Source organism: Salvelinus namaycush, chromosome 24, assembly GCF_016432855.1.
Source record: "Salvelinus namaycush isolate Seneca chromosome 24, SaNama_1.0, whole genome shotgun sequence".
NCBI classification, from domain to species: domain Eukaryota; kingdom Metazoa; phylum Chordata; class Actinopteri; order Salmoniformes; family Salmonidae; genus Salvelinus; species Salvelinus namaycush.
The window spans coordinates 11,321,842-11,342,963 of NC_052330.1; positions in this window are offsets into that span (position 1 = coordinate 11,321,842).

The following is a 21,122-nucleotide window of genomic DNA, read 5'->3' on the forward strand; positions in this document are numbered from 1 at the left end:
TACATTGCGCCGATGTGTTTTCTGTTTGATAGCGCTATGCTAGATAGGCACATTATATGAGCATTGCATCATAAAGTATGCACTCTGAGTTGTTGACTTTGTAGAATCTCAAGTGTCCTATTGCTTGTCTGAAATTACCTTTTTCAGAGTAAGATAAAAGGTTAAAGACAATCAAAATTGAATACTGGTCTAACACATTCATATTATATGTGTTAGCTGAGTCCGAGCCTAATTTAAAATGTATTAATAATATCATTTTTCAAAACTGAACTTTGTGACTTGTTTGACTACACCAATTTTGTCATCCACAGTTAAAATGGCCACTCCCGACAGGAAGAGTATGTGTTGTGAAGCTGATATTTCATGTTGCTTTGAAAGTAGCTTTGAAAGTAGCATAGAGACTAGAGGCGACGGATGAACCAATTCAATCTTAGTGCAAATCTGTTGATCTTTATACTAGTGGAGGGTCTTTCATTCTCTTCCGGTTTGATCAGGTATCTTTTCAAAGTTAAAGATGGAACAAAGATTGAATTGTATATTCTTGATGGTTTATCTGCTTCACCTCTTTGCTACATTTGACATAAGTAGTTAGCTGTTCAATATAATAATGCCAATGATGATCTAAGCTATTTAAATGTTCACACATTTTTCATTTTCATACATTTTTAAAAATAATATGGTTTTATTATAAAACAGCTATACATGCCTGAACGTGTTCTCAAAAAGCTTGCGTCTATCTTTGGCATGCAACCTCAGTGCAAAGCAAGAATGCGGATACAATGTTCCCTTATGTCATGTATTCTGCGTTCATTTTCAGAGGCAGAGCCCCCTAAAAAGGAACCAGTAGTGAGAGCTAAGAGAGGTACTGTGTGACAACTATATGTTTTCTGTACTTTTACTGTGTATTTTGAATGTTGATCATACAGAATATTAGGTAAGGAAGAAACAAGCTGAAAGTAATAGTTGCTCGATATATGAGAAGAACATCAATGACATGTATTCATTATTGATTTTCCCCTTTTCTGTCATAAAGAGCGTGACATGTGCAGGCCAGTTGAGAAGCCAAAAAGGAGAGGTAGGAATCATCTCCGTTTGCAGCTCATTATAACATCTCTGAAATAGCAGATGAAAAATGTCTATAAGATGAACGGCAAGTGACCTTATGCAATAGCCTACTATATTGCTGCATTTCAAATGAATAACAGGGAAACGCTGTTTGCAAGTTGTTTGAATAAAACCAAACAAAACGAAACAATTAATAAATGTAAATATTCTAAGATCACTTTGCATGTGTGGCTGAATCTCTGTAACTCCAACTATGTCATTTAACCAGAGGCTGCAAGGAAATTGGAATTAGAAGCGGCGATCAGGAAGAGAGGTAAGACATTCTGAAATACAGTACAAGCCCAAGATGAATGACTTAGCCGTGTATATGTAAACATATATTCAAATCTTCCTCAATGTCCTTTGGCTGTACACTGCAGAACAGTACATACTTCTGTGTAGTTAGATGGAGGAAAAAGTATATTCGATGATTAAAAGGTATTCTTTCTCAGTGCCTACCACCATTCATCAGTTATAGTGGGGAGATGAAGGTCTTTTAGAGCGGCTGAGGTGGAAAAAGACTTCAAAGTCAACTATCAGATGTAACCCCATTGTACCGTACCGTTTCCCTTTCCCTCCTTAGAACTAAGACTTAAAAAGGAAGCGAAGGCCACAAAGGAAGGTAACTCAGTCATGCAATAATCACACCGTGGTTTTAACAGTCCTTCTGTAAAGGTACTTGTGTTATGTTTGTCCAACACCTCTTTTTTATCACATTGCAGAGTCTCAACATGTAGATGCTGGGGTGCCTGCACCTGCACCTGCACCTGGTACATTTGTAGAGATAAAACATTTAGATACTGTAGCACTGTGTCATCTTAGGACACATTGCAGCAGTGCAAGAGAACATGCAAGAATGAGAGAGATCATACAGTAGATACGAATCAGACCACCTTTTGAGCATGTTGTTTTTCTAACATGCACTTTAATAAAGCATTCTTTCAAGCGAAAGGTTCTTGAATACATTAAACATATCATAACGTATGTAGGTTCTGTATGAATGTGCGTTGTTGTATGTTGCAGTTCCCGCCTGTCAACCCACACAAGTCTACTGGCCATCATCATCTCCTGGCTGGTATTGTAAGTATACACTAACGCTCTAAAGCACCCCCTGAATATACTGTACAATATCAATGGTATTTGTTTTTCTGTATACTGTATGTCACTTTTCTATTGCAGTATAATGCAGTCCTGTACATGTGCAGTGTAATATATCCTTCTCAAACTTGACTGAAAAGGTGTTGATTCCATTTATCTTCCAGTGCATCATATATTCACAGACAATCCATTTCCACCTACAACTATGACAGGTATTTGGTATTATTTTAATTCTTGCCAATCAGGCATTTAATGTCAACATTAACAATATTTAAATGTGCCTGACATTTTGTGCTGTTATTTGGGCGAAGAGTTTCTCCTGACCATATGACTACACCAGGAAAACTTCCAGGCCCTAGTTACTAGGGCTGAGAGTTATTTGCGTCATAGCCTCTGTTTACTGTATGTCCTTATGGCCTTGTATAGGTTTCTAATGATTATCTCTGGGTGAACATTTGGTAGTGTTAGCAACAACCATTTAGAAAATACTACAGATTTACATCTTTAAACTGTTCTGTACTATGTTCCTTTATTGGTCTGTCAGCTCCTCGAGTTACAGTGGCTTTTCCCAGCAGTCTCTTGGTGTTTCCTGGTGCTTCTCACCTCAAAGATCTTGTGGTTACAAAAAAATAAATACATGTAAAAGCCCTTTATTATTTTCAATTACATTCTGTCACATGAATTACTTTTCGTGCACCATATTTTATAACTTCAGTACCATTTAAGTACAGTACATGGTTACCAAGTATGCAATGAAAAGGCATTGTACATAGAAGTCTAACTGATCTGTTTTCTTGCTCTTTAACATTATTTAACATCCCTGGTTTAGTCCCTTGTTGCTCACCACCTCAGCTACTTTTTTCTCCTTGTCGTCACATACAATTTTAACTAGCTAACCTGTTTGATTTTATCTAGAGTTACATAATACATGATGAGATATGTCATCTGGGTCCAAGAATTTACAATTTTTTTATCATCTCCACTGCCAATTCCAACAGCTCCTCCAGCTCAGCCATTTTATCAAGCTCCTCCAGCTCAGCCATTTTATCAAGCTCCTCCAGCTCAGCCATTTTATCAAGCTCCTCCAGCTTATCAAGTTTATCAAGCTCCTCCAGCTCATCCAGCACCAGCTCAACCAACAGCTCCAGTTCAACCAGCACCAGCTCAACCAGCACCAGCTCAACCAACAGCTCCAGTTCAACCAGCACCAGCTCAACCAGCACCAGCTCAACCAATAGCTCCAGTTCAACCAGCACCAGCTCAACCAGCTCAACCAACAGCTCCAGTTCAACCAGCACCAGCTCAACCAGCACCAGCTCAACCAGCACCAGCTCAACCAACAGCTCCAGTTCAACCAGCACCAGCTCAACCAGCACCAGCTCAACCAATAGCTCCAGTTCAACCAGCACCAGCTCAACCAACAGCTCCAGTTCAACCAGCTCAACCAGCACCTGGAGCTGCACCAGCTCCATCGACTCAAGGTAATTATTCTCTCAGAACTTAAACTCTAACTTAGTAGCTGATATTGGAACTAGGTCATCTTTCTCTAAAGGGATAGAGTGCTTGCAAATAATATGAATATTACTTTTCCACACAGATAGAAACAATGCTTATATTCTCTCCATGTAAATTAAAATGCTCATATTCAATGCCATATGTTTTATTTATTGACCCTTGATACTGTGCTTGAAAGGAAACTCTTAACAGACTGTTTTTGCCATTGAAGAACCACAGGCTCCCAAAGAAAAGGCTGCCTCCACAAAGACGGGTACGAACATATTGTGTTGATTCAAAGGGATACACTTATATAACTTGTTCATGTCTGATCGGAACACATTCTTCTTCACTCTTAGTTCCAAAGGAAAAGACCAAGGCAGCTGCCTCAAAGACGGGTAAGAGACTCTCTACATACCAAATCATCCTTCACACTAACTGAAAACTGTATATGTTCAGTACTTGTTATGTAAATGAACTCAATGGTAAGAGTTTAGTGTTAGAAGTTACTTCAGGTAAAGGTAAGATAGCTGCTTATAAGTATTACACCATAGCAGACACACATCGATTAGATTTTCTACTTATATTTTGTCAATCATAAATTTTTTCCCAGAGTCTCCTAAAGGAAAAGTTAAGAAGCAAGGTAAGAATTTGTACAATTGAACGGGATCATTGCTTTCGGTATTTAAATACAGTTAGATAGTTTATATTTCTTTCTTTCCTTCTAGAACTTGTGGTGTCCAAAGGGAAGTTCAAACCAGCTGTTGTAAAGAAAGGTACAGATTTTGGTAGTACATTATTAATAACATGCTGCGTACTTGACTTTTATTTGAAAATGTTGACCATGATATTTTCATTCCAGAAGCTGTTGTCTCTGAAGAAAATACAAAACCTTCCACGACAAAGAAAGGTACTCCAGTGTATGTTGTAATGTGTATACACAGACATTTTATATATGTTTACTTTTTAGAGTTGTTCAGTGGGTGAATTTAAGTTTTTGGTCTGTGTTCTTTGTTTCAGAGGTTGTTGTTTCCGAAGATAAAGCTAAGACAACAGCTGCCAAGAAAGGTAACAAATATATGTAGGTGCTATGGGATTCTCAGAGCAACATTGAGCTGTATGAATACTGTACTTTGAATGATGAGCATATTTTGCATTTTCCTTTGTCTCAGATCCTGTGGAAAAGGACAAGGACAAAATAACTCCTACAAAGAAAGGTAACATCAACTTAGATCAAGTTATTCCAGTCAACAAATGAACACATGTTCTAAGTGTGGATATATTACTATTTTAGAGCCTGCAATCTCCAAAGAAAAAGTCAAGGCAACCACTAGCAAGACAACCACACCCACTACCAAGAAAGGTAATACGGTATTTCACAAATGTTAACTTGAGTAAATGCTCACTATGAACTGCAGTTAAACACTTCTTACATTTATTGTTTCTATCAGAACCGTCTACTGCAAAAGCCAACGCCAAATGGTCACTTGTAAAGAATGGTATAGCGCTTCCTACATCCTGCTTGGCTTAATTAACTTGTTCAATCAGGAGCCTTATTATCTTTTTGTTTTATTAGTATGTAATGTAATAAATAATAGAATCTTTGCACTAGTTGTTTTGGAACCCGAGCCCCCTAAAGAGAAAGCCACTCCAAGAGTTCCCACTATGAGAAAAGGTAACCACACAAATGTAGTGGTGCCAATGGTAAAAGCCACCGCAAGAGTTGTCGCTATAAGACCCATATCTACAAAAAAAGGTAACCACACAGCAATTGAAATGTTTTTCACACTAAACACACTAAATACAGATTATTTTCAGTTAGATACAATGACATTTGGAATCAGGTTGTCTAACTGTTCTCACACTTTTAGGTCCTGCAGTGAAGGAGAAGCTAACTAACGCACCTGAAGCAGGTACAGTAAAGTGCACCACTCCTATCTATTAGTGTGTCGAGCAGAAACTGACTATTATGTCTTTCACTGTTTTCCTTTTGCATTTTTACTATGTGGTACATTATTAAAAACTTCTTCCCATCAGCAAAAGAGAAACCGAAAGCGACAGAGAAAAAAAGTAAGAATGAGTTGACTATGCTTCGAGTGGACTTTTGAGTTTTTTTGGAAACAAACAGGTTAACACTTCAAGGGAAGTTAGAGGTAGTTGCGAGCAGATACCCATAGACTTCCAGGCATTGCGCTAATGCTAGTTAGCATTGGCTGGCGAACTTCCTTCATACTGGACAGAGAGACATAAAAATGGTACCCACTAATTCATCTGACTCTGGGGAAGTTGTCAAAATCCTGAAGTATCCCTTTTTGAACAGCTGAAACAGGGGGGTGCGCTTGTGACCTGGACCTACAGCGGTTTAACAGCTCTCTCCCATGATGTACTCTAGCACCTAATGGTTATGAAACCTACAGGATGACGCCTATTAGCAGAGTGGGAGCTTGGTTTTGTGCACAATATATAATATGCCACTTGCAAAATCCTTCAGAAGGATGCTGCAACATCTCTAATACATCCAGTATTTCTTCCAGCTATCTCTGGATGTTAATAAGATTGTGCTGTTCCATTTCCTCTGTTGGTGAATAACGTCATCACGTACACAACCCTCTATCACGTTACTATAGCAACCCTTCGCCGAGGCCCACAACATGGATGGGTTTATTTACTCACTCAAATACTGTATTGGCTAAACAAGTATAAACAACCTCTGAAATCCAGCATACTAAATAACTGAATACGTGTTCTGGAGCATGGAGCGATCAGGTCACGTATGTAGGATTGAGTCTCTCATACAGGCATCCTGGTTGTCTCCACACTCTCCTGAGCAGTTAAATGTACGGTTCAAATGTTTACCTGACATTTCTTTTTTGTCTACAATCAGCATATGTTCTGCTCCTTCCACCCAATGCCTAATTTCCTCCATCTATCTAGACCATTACCGTAGGATCCCTCTCTGAATTACCTCCCTGTATATCGCCTGTGGTTTGTCTGCACGGTAGAGCAAAGTGCTTATTTACTGACCTGGGTAATGGGTTTGGAAGAACTTCACTCCAGATGTACAGTAATTCCCTTCAAGGACTTAAACCCTAAAATCAAACACAAACAGTGGGACATCTGTGCAAACAAAACAAACATGGTTAACGATATATGGCTTTGCTGTGTTTTGACTTTTCATTAGAATGAAGAACTGATTTCAACAGTTTAACTCCCTTGTCTAATTCCAAAGAAAGAACCTGGTAGCTTTGTGAGATTCTCAAAAGCTTGCCTTTAACCCTTTAAAACACACTTCCGTGCGATTTACCCTGGCTTTACCCTGAGGCTGTTTACACCACCCAAAGATGAATTTAAAAAGTCCCCTTTGCATTGTTTCATAGAGCTTAATGCTGAAACTTATCTTGTAAAGGGTCACATGTTGGTGTTATTGTAGAATGTTATGTAGGCAAAACAGGTAGCTATGAAGGAACATTTTATCTGTGGTGTTTCTTAGATTGGATTCTTATTGGGGTCAAAACCCAGATTCCTATTGTATGTCTTAATGCACTGCAGGCATTCCATTGTACAGCACCGAACCCGATTTATACGTTCCCACACAAGGTTTGGGAAAGAGTATGCATAGAGTATGTGTAATGTAACATCTTCAAGCAGTTTTTTATAAAAGACGGGAATCTATTTGGATTTGTAATATAGATGGACCCGATGACTGCTGAGATTGGCATGTTCCTACTGTTTGACGTTTTCACAGCTAGATTAGAATACATGTATCTCATATACATCTTTCCTCCTTGTGTAAGAAGAAGACAAGGTGAAGGATGTGAAGACATCAGACGGTGAGTTCTGTTCATGTAAAAGTATATAAATGCTATGATCTAGTTTGAATAGATGCTGCTATTGAATTAAAAACGGATTAGATGTTATAAAAGCTAGCTACCATAGCAACATCTACGCAGTATACCGTATCTGTTTACACAACTACAAACAGACTCTTCTTTTATCTTTCAATAGAGTGAACAGATATTACAGTTCTTATTTGACTAAGCCTCATCCTTTAGCTATGGGGTATGTGGGATGGGCTGCAACGTCTTATTGCACAGGCCAACAACACTAGATTCCATTAGGGGGATGTTCTAATGCGTGAACCAGTGGATTCTTGATATTCTAGTCCCATCCCTTCCTGGCCCATCTTCCCAGTTACTCTCTCCTCGCGTCCTGTGTGATTTGCCTCACAGTGCACACTGAACCTTAAGCAATACTTAATCCTTATTGTCAGTATGATGGCTATCTACATGTAATGTATGTACAATATTAAAGCAAAACTGACTGATTTACATATCTTTTAAGACCTGATTGATCAGCAGTTACTTTCTTTTAAATAGTTGTTGTAGTCATGCTTGTGTTCACTGCCATGTCCTTCCCACTCTCTGCACTTAGGGTATGGTAAACAAACATACAGTACAGTATATATACTGTACCATATACTCTAACACTGTTGGTAATGCACAGCTCCAGTGTTTCCCCTATATTCATTTAGCAACGGTGGGCCACTCCCAAAAATGTGATGTAATTTTTGGGGGGGACATTTTTTAATACATTTTCGGGATGGTAAAAAGTTTTCAGTGCAAATGTATGCTGCTATTGAATAAAAAAAAGGATTAGATGTTATCAAACCTAGCTACCATAGCAATGTCTATGCGGTATATCTGTTTACACAACTACAAACAGCATCTCCTTTTATCTTCCAATAGAGCGATCAGATATTACAGTCCTTGTTTGACTAAGCCTCATCCTCTAGCTGTGGGATATTTGGGATGGGCTGCAACCTTTCATTGCCAGGCCAACAACACTAGATTCCAGTAATGAACTGATCTGAGGAAAAGTGGAAATCTGGTATTGACCATGTGAAATGCAGCCTATATCAAAGTGCGGCTGCCAAGACTTTTAGTCAATAAGGAGGCAAATGGCTCAATTTAATTAATGACCTCAGGCCAACTAGAGTGATCAATCAATAGATTGTGATGCAGCATTGAGTTTTTCCATGCCATTTCAGTCCCTCCTTGACATAAATACGTAAAAGACTAGAATTGTTTACTGCATGCATAGTTAATTCTCAAAGTTTTATTGACGAGACGTGTTAACGCAAGATGCACAGATTGGCTTATAGTTGTCATTAAACATTTTAAATGCTGTATGTGAATGACTTGTTCAAATTTCAACTAATTCAAAAGCTGTTTACATAATTACAGTTGAATAATACATTGTTGCTGAATAATGTACATGGTGCAAAACCTTTATCTGATCCCGGCATACACTAAATGCTTGTAAATGTATTATTGTATTATTATTGTAAATGTACTTATGGTTTATTTTTTTCTTTCAGCCAAAGCTAAAGCCACACACTCTGTGAAGACAGCCCAGCCCACTAAACCACGTAAGTAAATATTCAATCCCGAAGCAAGACATCTCCTTTGTTTTGATAAGCAGGTCACTTCCTGTCTTTTGTTTGTTTACCACGTGAATCCATGTGGGGCTTAATGCATTCCTTATCTTGCCTAAAACTGGAGAAGCCACAAAGAAGTGGTTTCAAGGGTTTGAATACATCTGTCATGCTAAATAGCACCATCAAATGCATATATTTTTTATTATTCATTGTTTTGTTGAGGAGCTCCTTGTCCATGGATCAGCCTTGTAAATGTCATATTCTAATCACTGGATGCCCTCTTTTTCTCTATTATAGTGTTTTGTAAAGCGGCACATTTTTATTGAATAGCATGCCACGCATAATGGTATAGTATTATAGTGATAGGTTGACTACATGCCAGCATCAGTTAACTTTCTCATGCTTATTAAACACAAAACACTAGTTGACAAGAAGAAATTGGATCCTTCAAACGCCATGGCTTTAGACAAAGGCCCGGCAGAATTACTTTGGGTACTCGACAGCACAGATCTGTTTTGAATAAGCGTTGCATGATTCTCTTTCACATCAATCATTATGTACATTTTCCCGGAACAAACAACACATGAAAAATAAAATCAGTCACTCGTCACTTGATTAGAGAGGACGTTTATGCATGGCAAAACTGCAATTACAGCCATGTCACTTTGTGTTACAGTTTGAAGAGAAAACGTTTGAGATTATAAACAGAGTTTGAAGAACAGGTTAAATGGCATTTGTATCTTCTCATAGATAAAGCTGAGAAGGCTGAAAAGACTGAGAAGGCTGAGAAGACTGAAAAGACTGAGAAGACTGAGAAGGCTGAGAAGACTAAGAAGGCTGAGAAGACTGAGAAGGCTGAGAAGACTGAGAAGACTGAGAAGACTAAGAAGGCTGAGAAGACTGAGAAGGCTGAGAAGACTGAGAAGGCTAAGAAGACTGAGAAGGCTGAGAAGACTGAGAAGACTGAGAAGGCTAAGAAGACTGAGAAGGCTGAGAAGACTGAGAAGAAAGCTGTGAAAGAGGCTCAAGGTATGTTGGCTCAAAGTATCAAATGATACCTTTCCTCAAACAGTTCATACATTATTGATGTCTTTTGATTATTTATGCTTGATTCTTTTTTCCCAATGATTTCAGAAAAAGAAGTAAAGACCCCTGGTAAAGCAAGTGAGTAAATACCAATGCCTTGTGCCTGTGCTTGATTCAAATGAGAGATACGGATGTAGCATGGTGGTGCTCTGTCTAACCTAATGATTTTTTTTAACGGAAGATATGATAATTCTAATGAAGATGGGAAGATATGATATGATTTACTATTTAGGATTATCTCAGTGTGTGGTCCCAGACTAGTAAAATCCAAATGTAATGCGTAAAACATTTACTGCTACAGTAATCTGGAAGTGGGAATCATATATATGTGATTTTTTTATGATTTCATATTTACACATAATTTATACAATTGATGTAATGTTGATCATATGCAAATATGATTTTTATTAATTAGCTACTGTAGCAACAGTTTCCCTTGCAATTTCACGTTAGAATTATCATATGTTTACCATTTCTAGAGATTGGTGCATAATCTTCTTTAGCTTCTACTCAGGACTAAGGTAGTAGCTATATCTTCCACTCTACTGGTCAACTCAAAGAGAATAGGATTCTCTCTCTACTGTTAATTGCTCTGTGGTGATTTATTGGGAGTAAATTAATTATGTTGATGATGTGCTATTAAACACTGTTCACGGAGCCAGCATTTAGTTATTGAGAGAGATTATGCCTAGTGATAAATAGTAATAACACTTACTGGATTTTAAACCAAATGCATTAAAGACATTAGGGGGATGTTCTAATGCGTGAACCAGTGGATTCTTGATATTCTAGTCCCATCCCTTCCTGACCCATCTTCCAAGTCACTCTCTCCTCACGTCCTGTGTGATTAACCTCACACCGCACCCTGAACCTTATGCAATACTACATGTACTGTATGTATAATATTATAGCAAAACTGACTGATATATATATATTTTAAAACCTGCAGCAGTTGCTTTCTTTTAAATAAGGGTTGTAGTCATGCTTGTGTTCCCTGCCATGACCTTCCCTCGCTCTACACTTAGGTTATGGTAAACAAACAAACAGTACAGTATATGTACCATGTATATGTTTTGTATGGGCATACTGTATATGGTGGAAACATATATACCCATAAATGCTTATATATGTATCCACACATATAAGTGGCAGCTTCATCAAATAGTACCCACAAAACACCAGTCTCAACGTCAACAGTGAAGAAGCGACTCCGGGATGCGGGCATTCTAGGCAGAGTTCCTCTGTCCAGTGTCTGTGTTCTTTTGCCCATCTTAATCTTTTCTTTTTATTGGCCAGTCTGAGATATGGCTTTTTCTTTGCAACTCTGCCTAGAAGGCCAGCATCCCGGAGTCGTCTCTTCACTGTTGACGTTGAGACTGGTGTTTTGCGGGTACTATTTAATGAAGCTGCAAGTTGAGGACTTGTGAGGTGTCTGTTTCCAGCTACAATAGTCATTTACAACATTAACAATGTCTACACTGTATTTCTGATCAATTTTATGTTATTTTAATGGACAAAAAATGTGCTTCTCTTTCAAAAACAAGGACATTTCTAAGTGACCCCAAACCTTTGAACGGTAGTGTATGTCTCATACAGTATATGTTGAAATATACATGAATTGGCCCTTTTCATATATGTGACATATATTTCTGCCTTATATTCACATACAGTACCAGTCAAAAGTTTGGACACACCTCATTCCAGGGTTTTTCTTTATATTTACTATTTTCTATATTGTAGAATAATAGTGACAACATCAAAACTATGAAATAACACATATGGAATCATGTATTAACCAAAAAAGGGTTAAACAAATCTAAATCTATAATATATTTGAGATTCTTCAAAGTAGCCACCCTTTGCCTTGGTGACAGCTTTGCACACTCTTGGCATTCTCTCAACCAGCTTCATGAGGTAGTCATCTGGAATGCATTTCAATTAACAGGTGTGCCTTGTTAAAAGTTAATTTGTGGAATTTCTTTCCTTAATGTGTTTGAGCCAATCAGTTGTGTTGTGACAGGGTAGGGCTGGTATACAGAAGATAGCCCTATTTGATAAAAGACCAAGTCCATATTATGGGAAAAACAGCTCAAATAAGCAAAGAAAAACGACATATATGTTTGACACATAGTATTGAAATGTTTATTACATTAATGTCCCTTATATGTCACAATACATGTTAACAATATGTGTTAACATATATGTTTCAGGAGCATTATTTCAGTGATACTTGGTAATAAAACATTAGGAAAAAATGACACAAAACACAAACCTAATTTAATCCTATACATTACATGTTTTCTCTCATCGCTTCTCAATTCAGCCATTTTACTGTTTTAAGCCGTTCCCGCTTGTCCCTTTGTTGCATCCGGGAAGCGCTTCATGACAGCATCTGTGGTGGGAAAGAAACAAATGTAAGATAAAGAGAACATAGAACAGTTAGGGGTTGGGTTTGGGCTCATACATCAATGTGAAAAGATTCAGTTTAATAAGAAATCCTTGACCATTAATGCCCTATTTACAATGATTGACTTGTAAATTGAATTAAGGGATAGTTCACTTGTTTACACCTTATAGCCAGTCAGATGGTTCTTTACCCTGACAGTAGTCTATGGGCCAGTAGGAACTGTAATCCATAATTCAAAGTTGTTTAAATAGTCACTATTAACTTGAGGGGATTTAGCCACAAACATTTAACTTAGTCAAATGTGTGGTTTTTTGTTAGCCATCTGACTATTTGGTGTAAAAAAGTTAACTATCCTTTTAACATCTTCACTTATATTAAATAGAAATTGACCCCAACCTGTTATGGGGTATTAATTTTTAAAGGGATACTGACAGATTTCGAGATTTAGGTCGTTTTTCTACTTACCCAGAGTTTAACTCATGAATACCATGTATATCTCTGCATGCAGTTTGGAGATGATTGAAGTTAGCATGCCATGAGTGATGTCATAGTCTTTTAAAAATATCATGACTATACCCGCACACTGTCAAATGCTCATTTGAAATTGATGAACAAAAAACTACTCGGCAGTTATTGCAGTACCCTTTTCACTTTTTCTCCCAGTCTTCTCTCCTTTTAGCTTTGCCACCTATCATTTTTTCAAATGAATTAAGTGTGTCATAAATAATTCTCCAAAGTCATAATGACACAGCCAGATATTCAAATTTGAGTTAGTTCTGAAGATTATGTATTTTTTTTCACCTTTATTTAACCAGGTAGGCCAGTTGAGAACAAGCTCTCATTTACAATTGCGACCTGGCCAAGATAAAGCAAAGCAGCGTGACACAAACAACAACACAGAGTTACACATGGACAGTGTGTGCAAGTGAAGTAAGATTAGGGAATGACTCTGGCTTATCTGTACAACACTACAGATAATACATACATAGACATACTGTACCACAGCCATTGTCGCATAGAATTGGAATGAGTAAAATGGACATTCCCACCCGAAACAGTGTTGGTTTGGGTGAACCTAGCCTCTTCCTAGAAGCCTCTTTTCACAGGTAATGTATCTCTGACACAACGCCTGTTATCCGTATATGAGCAGAATGTCGGCCCAGGTTCACCTAGTTCCATCCTCTCCCACAACCCGCGACTGGACTTCCTCTCACTACCATACATTCTAAACTGATGCTTCAGCTTTATAGATCCTGTGATGTGTCTGGGTTCGCCCTTCTGTCGGTGACCACATAAAGTGCATTCGGAAAGTATTCAGACCTCTTGACTTTTCCCACATTTTGTTACGTTTACAGTCTTCTAAAATTCATTAAATAAAACAATTCTACACACAACACCCCATAATGACAAAGCGAAAACAGGTTTTAGACATTTTTGCACATTTATTAAAATGAGCAATCGGGGGAGAAATCCTTGACCATTAATGCCTGACCCAGTGGTCAGGGAGGTGACCAAGAACCTGATGGTCACTCTGACAGAGCTCCAGAGTTCCTCTGTGGAGATGGGAGAACCTTCCAGAAGGACAACCATTTCGGCAGCACTCCACTAATCAGGCCTTTATGGTAGTGGCCAGACGGAAGCCACTCCTCAGTAAAAGGCACATGACAGCCCCCTTGGAGTTTGCCAAAAGGCACCTAAAGGACTCTCAGACCATGAGAAACAAGATTCTGTGGTCTGATAAAACCAAGATTGAACTCTTTGGCCTGAATGCCAAGCTTCACATCTGGAGGAAACCTGGCACCATCCCTATGGTGCAGCATGGTGGTGGCAGTATCATGCTGTGGGGATGTTTTTAAGTGGCAGGGACTGGGAGACTAGTCAGGATCGAGGGAAATATGAATGGAGCAAAGTACAGAGAGATTCTTGATGAAAACCTGCTCCAGAGCACTCAGGACCTCAGACTGGGATGAAGGTTCATCTTCCAACGACCCTAAGCACACAGCCAAAACAATGCAGGAGTGGCTTTGGGACAAGTCTCTGAATGTCCTTGAGTGGCCCAGCCAGAGCCCAGACTTGAACCCAGATCAAACATCTCTGGAGTGACCTGAAAATAGCTGTGCAGCGACGCTCCCCATCCAACCTGACAGAGCTTGAGAGGATCTGCAGAGAAGAATGGGAGAAACTCCCCTAATACAGGTGTGCCATACCCAAGAAGACTTGATGCTGTAATCGCTGCCAAAAGTGCATCAACAAAGTACTGAGTAAAGGGTCTGAATACTTATGTAAATGTGATATTTCAGTTTTTTTAGTGTAAAATAACTGTTTTTGTTTTGTTATTATGGGGTATTGTGTGTAGATTGATGAGGGGGGAAAACTTTGTAATCCATTTTAGAATAAGGCTGTAACGTAACAAAATGTGAAAAAAGTCAAGGGGTCTGAATACTTTCCGAATGCACTGTATCTGTTTAAGAGAACAAAGAAAAAGAGACAGGAAGAGAAACTGTTAGTTGTCACTTCTTCGAGTGTTGTTGAGGGGAGGGGGGACACAAACCACTGTGCTCCCCCGCCTCCTGCTGGTGGCAAAAGGCATGAACAATACCCAAAGGAAGTCCTTGGAGGGCTCAGGTCCAAATAAACGTGGATTTCAACGATATACAGTCATGGATTAAAACAACATCTAAACCATGTTTAATAAATACAATGTGATTCCATTGTAACGGCAGCCTTCCTCCTCTTCGTCTGAAGAAGAGGTGTAAGCAGGGATCGGACCAAGACTGTCACGTTCCTGACCTATTGTTCCTTTTTCTTTTATTTATTTAGTTGGTCAGGGCGTGAGTTGGGGTGGGTTGTCTATGTGTGTTTTTCTATGTTGGGGTTTTGTGTTCGGCCTGGTATGATTCTCAATCAGAGGCAGCTGTAGATCGTTTGTCCCTGATTGAGAATCATACTAAGGTAGCCGGGGTTTCACGTGTGTTTTGTGGGTGGTTGTATCGCGTGTCTGTGTTAGCACCACACGGGACTGTTTGCGGTTTGTCACGTTTGTTGGTTTTTGTATGTTAAGTGTTCAGTCTGTTTTCATTAAAATATCATGGACACTAACCACTCTGCATATTGGTCTGATCCTTCTCGCCTCTCCTCCTCGTCCGAGGAGGAGGATTACGACGACCGTGACAGAACCACCCACCAATCTAGGACCAAGCGGAGTGGAGAAGGGAGGCGACAGCAGTGGGAAAAAACCCAGGACTCCTGGACTTGGGAGGAGATCCTGGACGGAAAAGGACCCTGGGCTCAGCCAGGGGAATATCGCCGTCCCAAGGCGGAGCTGGAGGCAGCGAAGGCAGAGAGGCGCTGGTATGAGGAGGCAGCGTGGCGACGCGGTTGGGAGCCCGAGAGTCAGACCCAAAAATTTCTTGGGGGGGGGGGAACACGAGGAGTGTGGCAAAGCCGGGTAGGATACCTGAGCCAACTCCCCGTGCTTACCGTGGAGTGAGAGGGCGTCGTACTGGTCAGACACCGTGTTATGCGGTAAAGCGCACGGTGTCCCCAGTACGTGTGCTTAGCCCAGTGCGGGCTATTCCACCTCGCCGCACTGGTAGGGCTAAGTTGGGCATCGAGCCGGATGTCATGAAGCCGGCCCAACGCATCTGGCCTCCAGTGCATCTCCTCGGGCCGGTATACATGGCACCAGCCTTACGAATGGTGTCCCCGGTTCGCCAGCATAGCCCAGTGCGGGCTATTCCACCTCGCCGCACTGGCAGGGCTACGGGGACCATTCAACCTGGTAAGGTTGGGCAGGCTCGGTGCTCAAGAGCGCGTGTCCTCCTTCACGGTCCGGTATACCCGGTGCCACCTCCACGTGCTAGTCCACCGGTGGCAGCCCCCCGCACCAGGCTGTCTCTCCGGGTTCTCTCTCCAGCTGCTCCCACCTGTCCAGCGCTGTCAGAGCCTTCCTCCTCTCCAGCGCAGCCAGTGCCTACACCACGCACCAGGTCTACAGTGCGTCTCAGCCGGCCAGAGTCTGCCGTCTGCCCAGCGCTGTTTGAGCTGCCTGCCTGCCCAGTGCTGTTTGAGCTGCCTGCCTGTCCAGCGCTGTCAGAGCCTTCCTCCTCTCCAGCGCAGCCAGTGTCTGAGCTGTCTGCCTGCCCAGCGCTGTATGAACTGTCTGCCTGCACAGCACCGTCAGAGCTGTTCGTCTGTCCCGAGCCGTCAGAGCTGTCCGTCTGTTATGAGCCGTCCAGCCAGGACCAGCCAGAGCCGTCCAGCCAGGACCAGCCAGAGCCGTCCAGCCAGGACCAGCCAGAGCCGTCCAGCCAGGACCAGCCAGAGCCGTCCAGCCAGGATCAGCCAGAGCCGTCCAGCCAGGACCAGCCAGAGCCGTCCAGCCAGGACCAGCCAGAGCCAGCCAGCCAGGATCCGCCAGAGCCAGCCAGCCAGGATCCGCCAGAGCCAGCCAGCCAGGATCCGCCAGAGCCAGCCAGCCAGGATCCGCCAGAGCCAGCCAGCCAGGATCCGCCAGAGCCAGCCAGCCAGGATCCGCCCCTCATTCCGGTGCTGCCCCTCAGTCCGGTGCTGCCCCTCAGTCCGGTGCTGCCCCTCAGTCCGGTGTTACCCCTCATTCCGGTGCTGCCCCTTAATCTAATGGGAGTTATATGGAGGGTGGCCATTTTGAGGAGGCTACGAAAGCGGGTAGTGACTATGGTGGGGTGGGGACCACGACCAGCGCCAGAGCCGCCACCGTGGACAGACGCCCACCCAGACCCTCCCCTAGACTTTATGCTGGTGCGCCCGGAGTTCGCACCTTAAGGGGGGGGTTATGTCACGTTCCTGACCTATTGTTCCTTTTTCTTTTATTTATTTAGTTGGTCAGGGCGTGAGTTGGGGTGGGTTGTCTATGTGTGTTTTTCTATGTTGGGGTTTTGTGTTCGGCCTGGTATGATTCTCAATCAGAGGCAGCTGTAGATCGTTTGTCCCTGATTGAGAATCATACTAAGGTAGCCGGGGTTTCACGTGTGTTTTGTGGGTGGTTGTATCGCGTGTCTGTGTTAGCACCACACGGGACTGTTTGCGGTTTGTCACGTTTGTTGGTTTTTGTATGTTAAGTGTTCAGTCTGTTTTCATTAAAATATCATGGACACTAACCACTCTGCATATTGGTCTGATCCTTCTCGCCTCTCCTCCTCGTCCGAGGAGGAGGATTACGACGACCGTTACAAAGACGCAGCGTATTCCGTGTTCAACATGTTTTAATAAAGAGACGATAACGTGAACACTATACAAATACAAAATAACAAACGTGGCAAACCGAAACAGTCCTATCTGGTGCAGAGAACACAAAGACAGAAGACAACCACCCACAAATCCCAACACAAAACAGGCTACCTTAATATGGTTCCCAATCAGAGACAATGACAAACACCTGCCTCTTGATTGAGAACCATATTAGGCCAAACAACAAACCCAACATAGAAACACAAAACATAGAATGCCCACCCAGCTCACGTCCTGACCAACACTAAAACAAGAAAACACAAAAGAACTATGGTCAGAACGTGACATCCATAACCTTATGGGCAGCCACAACTATACTGTACAAAAATAAACATTCATTTTTAGATAGGTTTTTGTGTGTTTTTAAAACTTATACATCACAAATCATAAACCTACAATAGTCTATGCCATTCCAATCTAATCTCAAAATGATTTGGCAGGTGTCATATACAGTAGATACAGGAAACAACAAAGTAATCATACTTAACACTAAATGCAATTAGAAAATAATTTATTCCTACATGTAAAATGTATGTATTGTTTATAAATATATGCCATTTAAAAAACTAAAATGTTTCTGGAATAGATTTCAAGGGGGGGTGACTTATATATGTTATTAAAATATAAGATCTTATATTTTAAAATGTATGTCACGTTTATATATGGGTTTTGAATATACGTATGATGATATATTTAAAAAATAATATGTAATGTTGTAACGGCATTCCTCCTCCTCTTCATCTTCGGAAGAGGAGGAGTATTGAGGGAACCAAGGCGCAGCGTAGTGAAATGACATATTTATTTAACAAAGACACGAACTTGTATAAACTAACAAAACAACAAAACGGTGAAGACAGACCTATACGACGAACTTACATAAAACAATAAGAACGCACGAATAGGACAATTAGACTACACAAACCGAACAAACCGTAACAGTCCCGTATGGTGCAAACAATTACACAGACACGGAAGACAATCACCCACAACGAACACTGTGACAACGCCTACCTAAATATGACTCTTAATTAGAGGAACGCCAAACACCTGCCTCTAATTAAGAGCCATACCAGGCAACCCAAAAACCAACACAGAAACAGAAAACATAGAATGCCCACCCAACCTCACGTCCTGACCAACTAACACACATAAACTAACAGAAATAGGTCAGGAACGTGACATAACCCCCCCCATAAGGTGCGAACACCGGGCGCACCAGCACAAAGTCTAGGGGAGGGTCTGGGTGGGCATCTGACCACGGTGGTGGCTCAGGCTCCGGGCGAGGTCCCCACCCCACCATAATCAATCCTAGCCTCCATCTACCCCTAAAAATGTCCACCCATATCTTACCCCCACAAAATCCTCTTAGTAACATCCATGACAGGGACAGCACCGGGACAGAGGGATAAATCAAGACAGAGGGATAGCACAAGACAGAGGGATAGATCAGAATAAAGAGGTAGATCAAGATAGAGAGGGAGATCATGATAGAGGGGCAACTCCGGACTGAAAGGCAGCTCCGGACAGAGAGACAGCTCTGGACTGAGGGGCAGTTCTGGGTATATAGCCGTTTCTGGCTGAAGGGCAGCTCATGGCTGACTGACGAATCTGGACGCTCATGGCAGGCTGACGGCTCTCGACGCTCATGGCTGGCTGACGGCTCTCGACGCTCATGGCTGGCTGACGGCTCTCGACGCTCATGGCTGGCTGACGGCTCTCGACGCTCATGGCTGGCTGACGGCTCTCGACGCTCATGGCTGGCTGACGGCTCTCGACGCTCATGGCTGGCTGACGGCTCTCGACGCTCATGGCTGGCTGACGGCTCTCGACGCTCATGGCTGGCTGACGGCTCTCGACGCTCATGGCTGGCTGACGGCTCTCGACGCTCATGGCTGGCTGGCGGCTCTCGACGCTCATGGCAGGCTGGCGGCTCTCGACGCTCATGGATCGCTGGCGGCTCTGGCAGATCCTGTCTGGTTGGCGGCTCTGGCAGATCCTGTCTGGTTGGCGGCTCTGGCAGATCCTGTCTGACGGACGGCTCTAGCGGCTCCTGTCTGGCGGACGGCTCTGTAGGCTCATGGCAGACGGGCGGCTCTGTAGGCTCATGGCAGACGGGCGGCTTTGCAGGCTCACGGCAGACGGGCGGCTTTGCAGGCTCATGGCAGACGGATGGCTCAGACGGCGCTGGGGAGACGGATGGCTCAGATGGCGCTGGGGAGACGGATGGCTCAGATGGCGCTGGGGAGACGGATGGCTCAGATGGCGCTGGGGAGACGGATGGCTCTGGCCGGATAAGGCGCACTGTAGACCTGGTGCGTGGTGCCGGAACTGGAGGCACCGGGCTAAGGACACGCACCTTCATACTAGTGCGGGGAGCAGGGACAGGGCACACTGTACTCTCAAAGCCCACTCTATACCTGGTGCGTGGTACCGGCACTGGTGACACCGGGCTGAGGACAAGCACATCAGGATTAGTAGGGGGAGAAGAAACAGTGTGTACAGGGCTCTGGAGACGCACAGGAGGCTTAGTGCGTGGTGCCGGAACTGGAGGCACCGAACTGGATACACGCACTACAGGGAGAGTGCGTGGAGGAGGAACAGGGCTCAGGAGACGCACTGGTAGCCTAGTGCGTAGTGTAGGCACTGTAGGTACTAGGCTGGGGCGGGGAGGTGGCGCCGGAAATACCGGACCGTGGAGGCGTACTGGCACTCTTGAGCATTGAGCCTGCCCAACCTTACCTGGTTGAATGCTCCCGGTTGCCCAACCAGTGCGGGGAGGTGGAATAACCCGCACCGGGCTATGTAGGTGAACCGGAGAAACCATGCATAAGGCAGGTGCCATGTATGCCGGCCCGAGGAGACGCACTGGAGACCAGACGCGTTGAGCCGGCCTCATGACACCTGGCTCAATGCCCAATCTAGCCCTACCAGTGCGGGGAGGTGGAATAACCCGCACTGGGCTATGCACTCGTACAGGAGACACCGTGCGCTCTACTGCGTAACACTGCGCCTGCCCGTACTCCCGCTCTCCACGGTAAGCCTGGGAAGTGGGCGCAGGTCTCCTACCTGCCCTTGGCCCACTACCTCTTAGCCCCCCCCCAAGAAATTTTTGGGTGTTACTCACGGGCTTTTTGGGCTTCCGTGCAAGACGCGTTCCCTCATAACTCCGGTTCCTCTCTCTCTTTACCTCCACTCTCCGAGCTGCCTCCAGCTGTTCCCATGGACGGT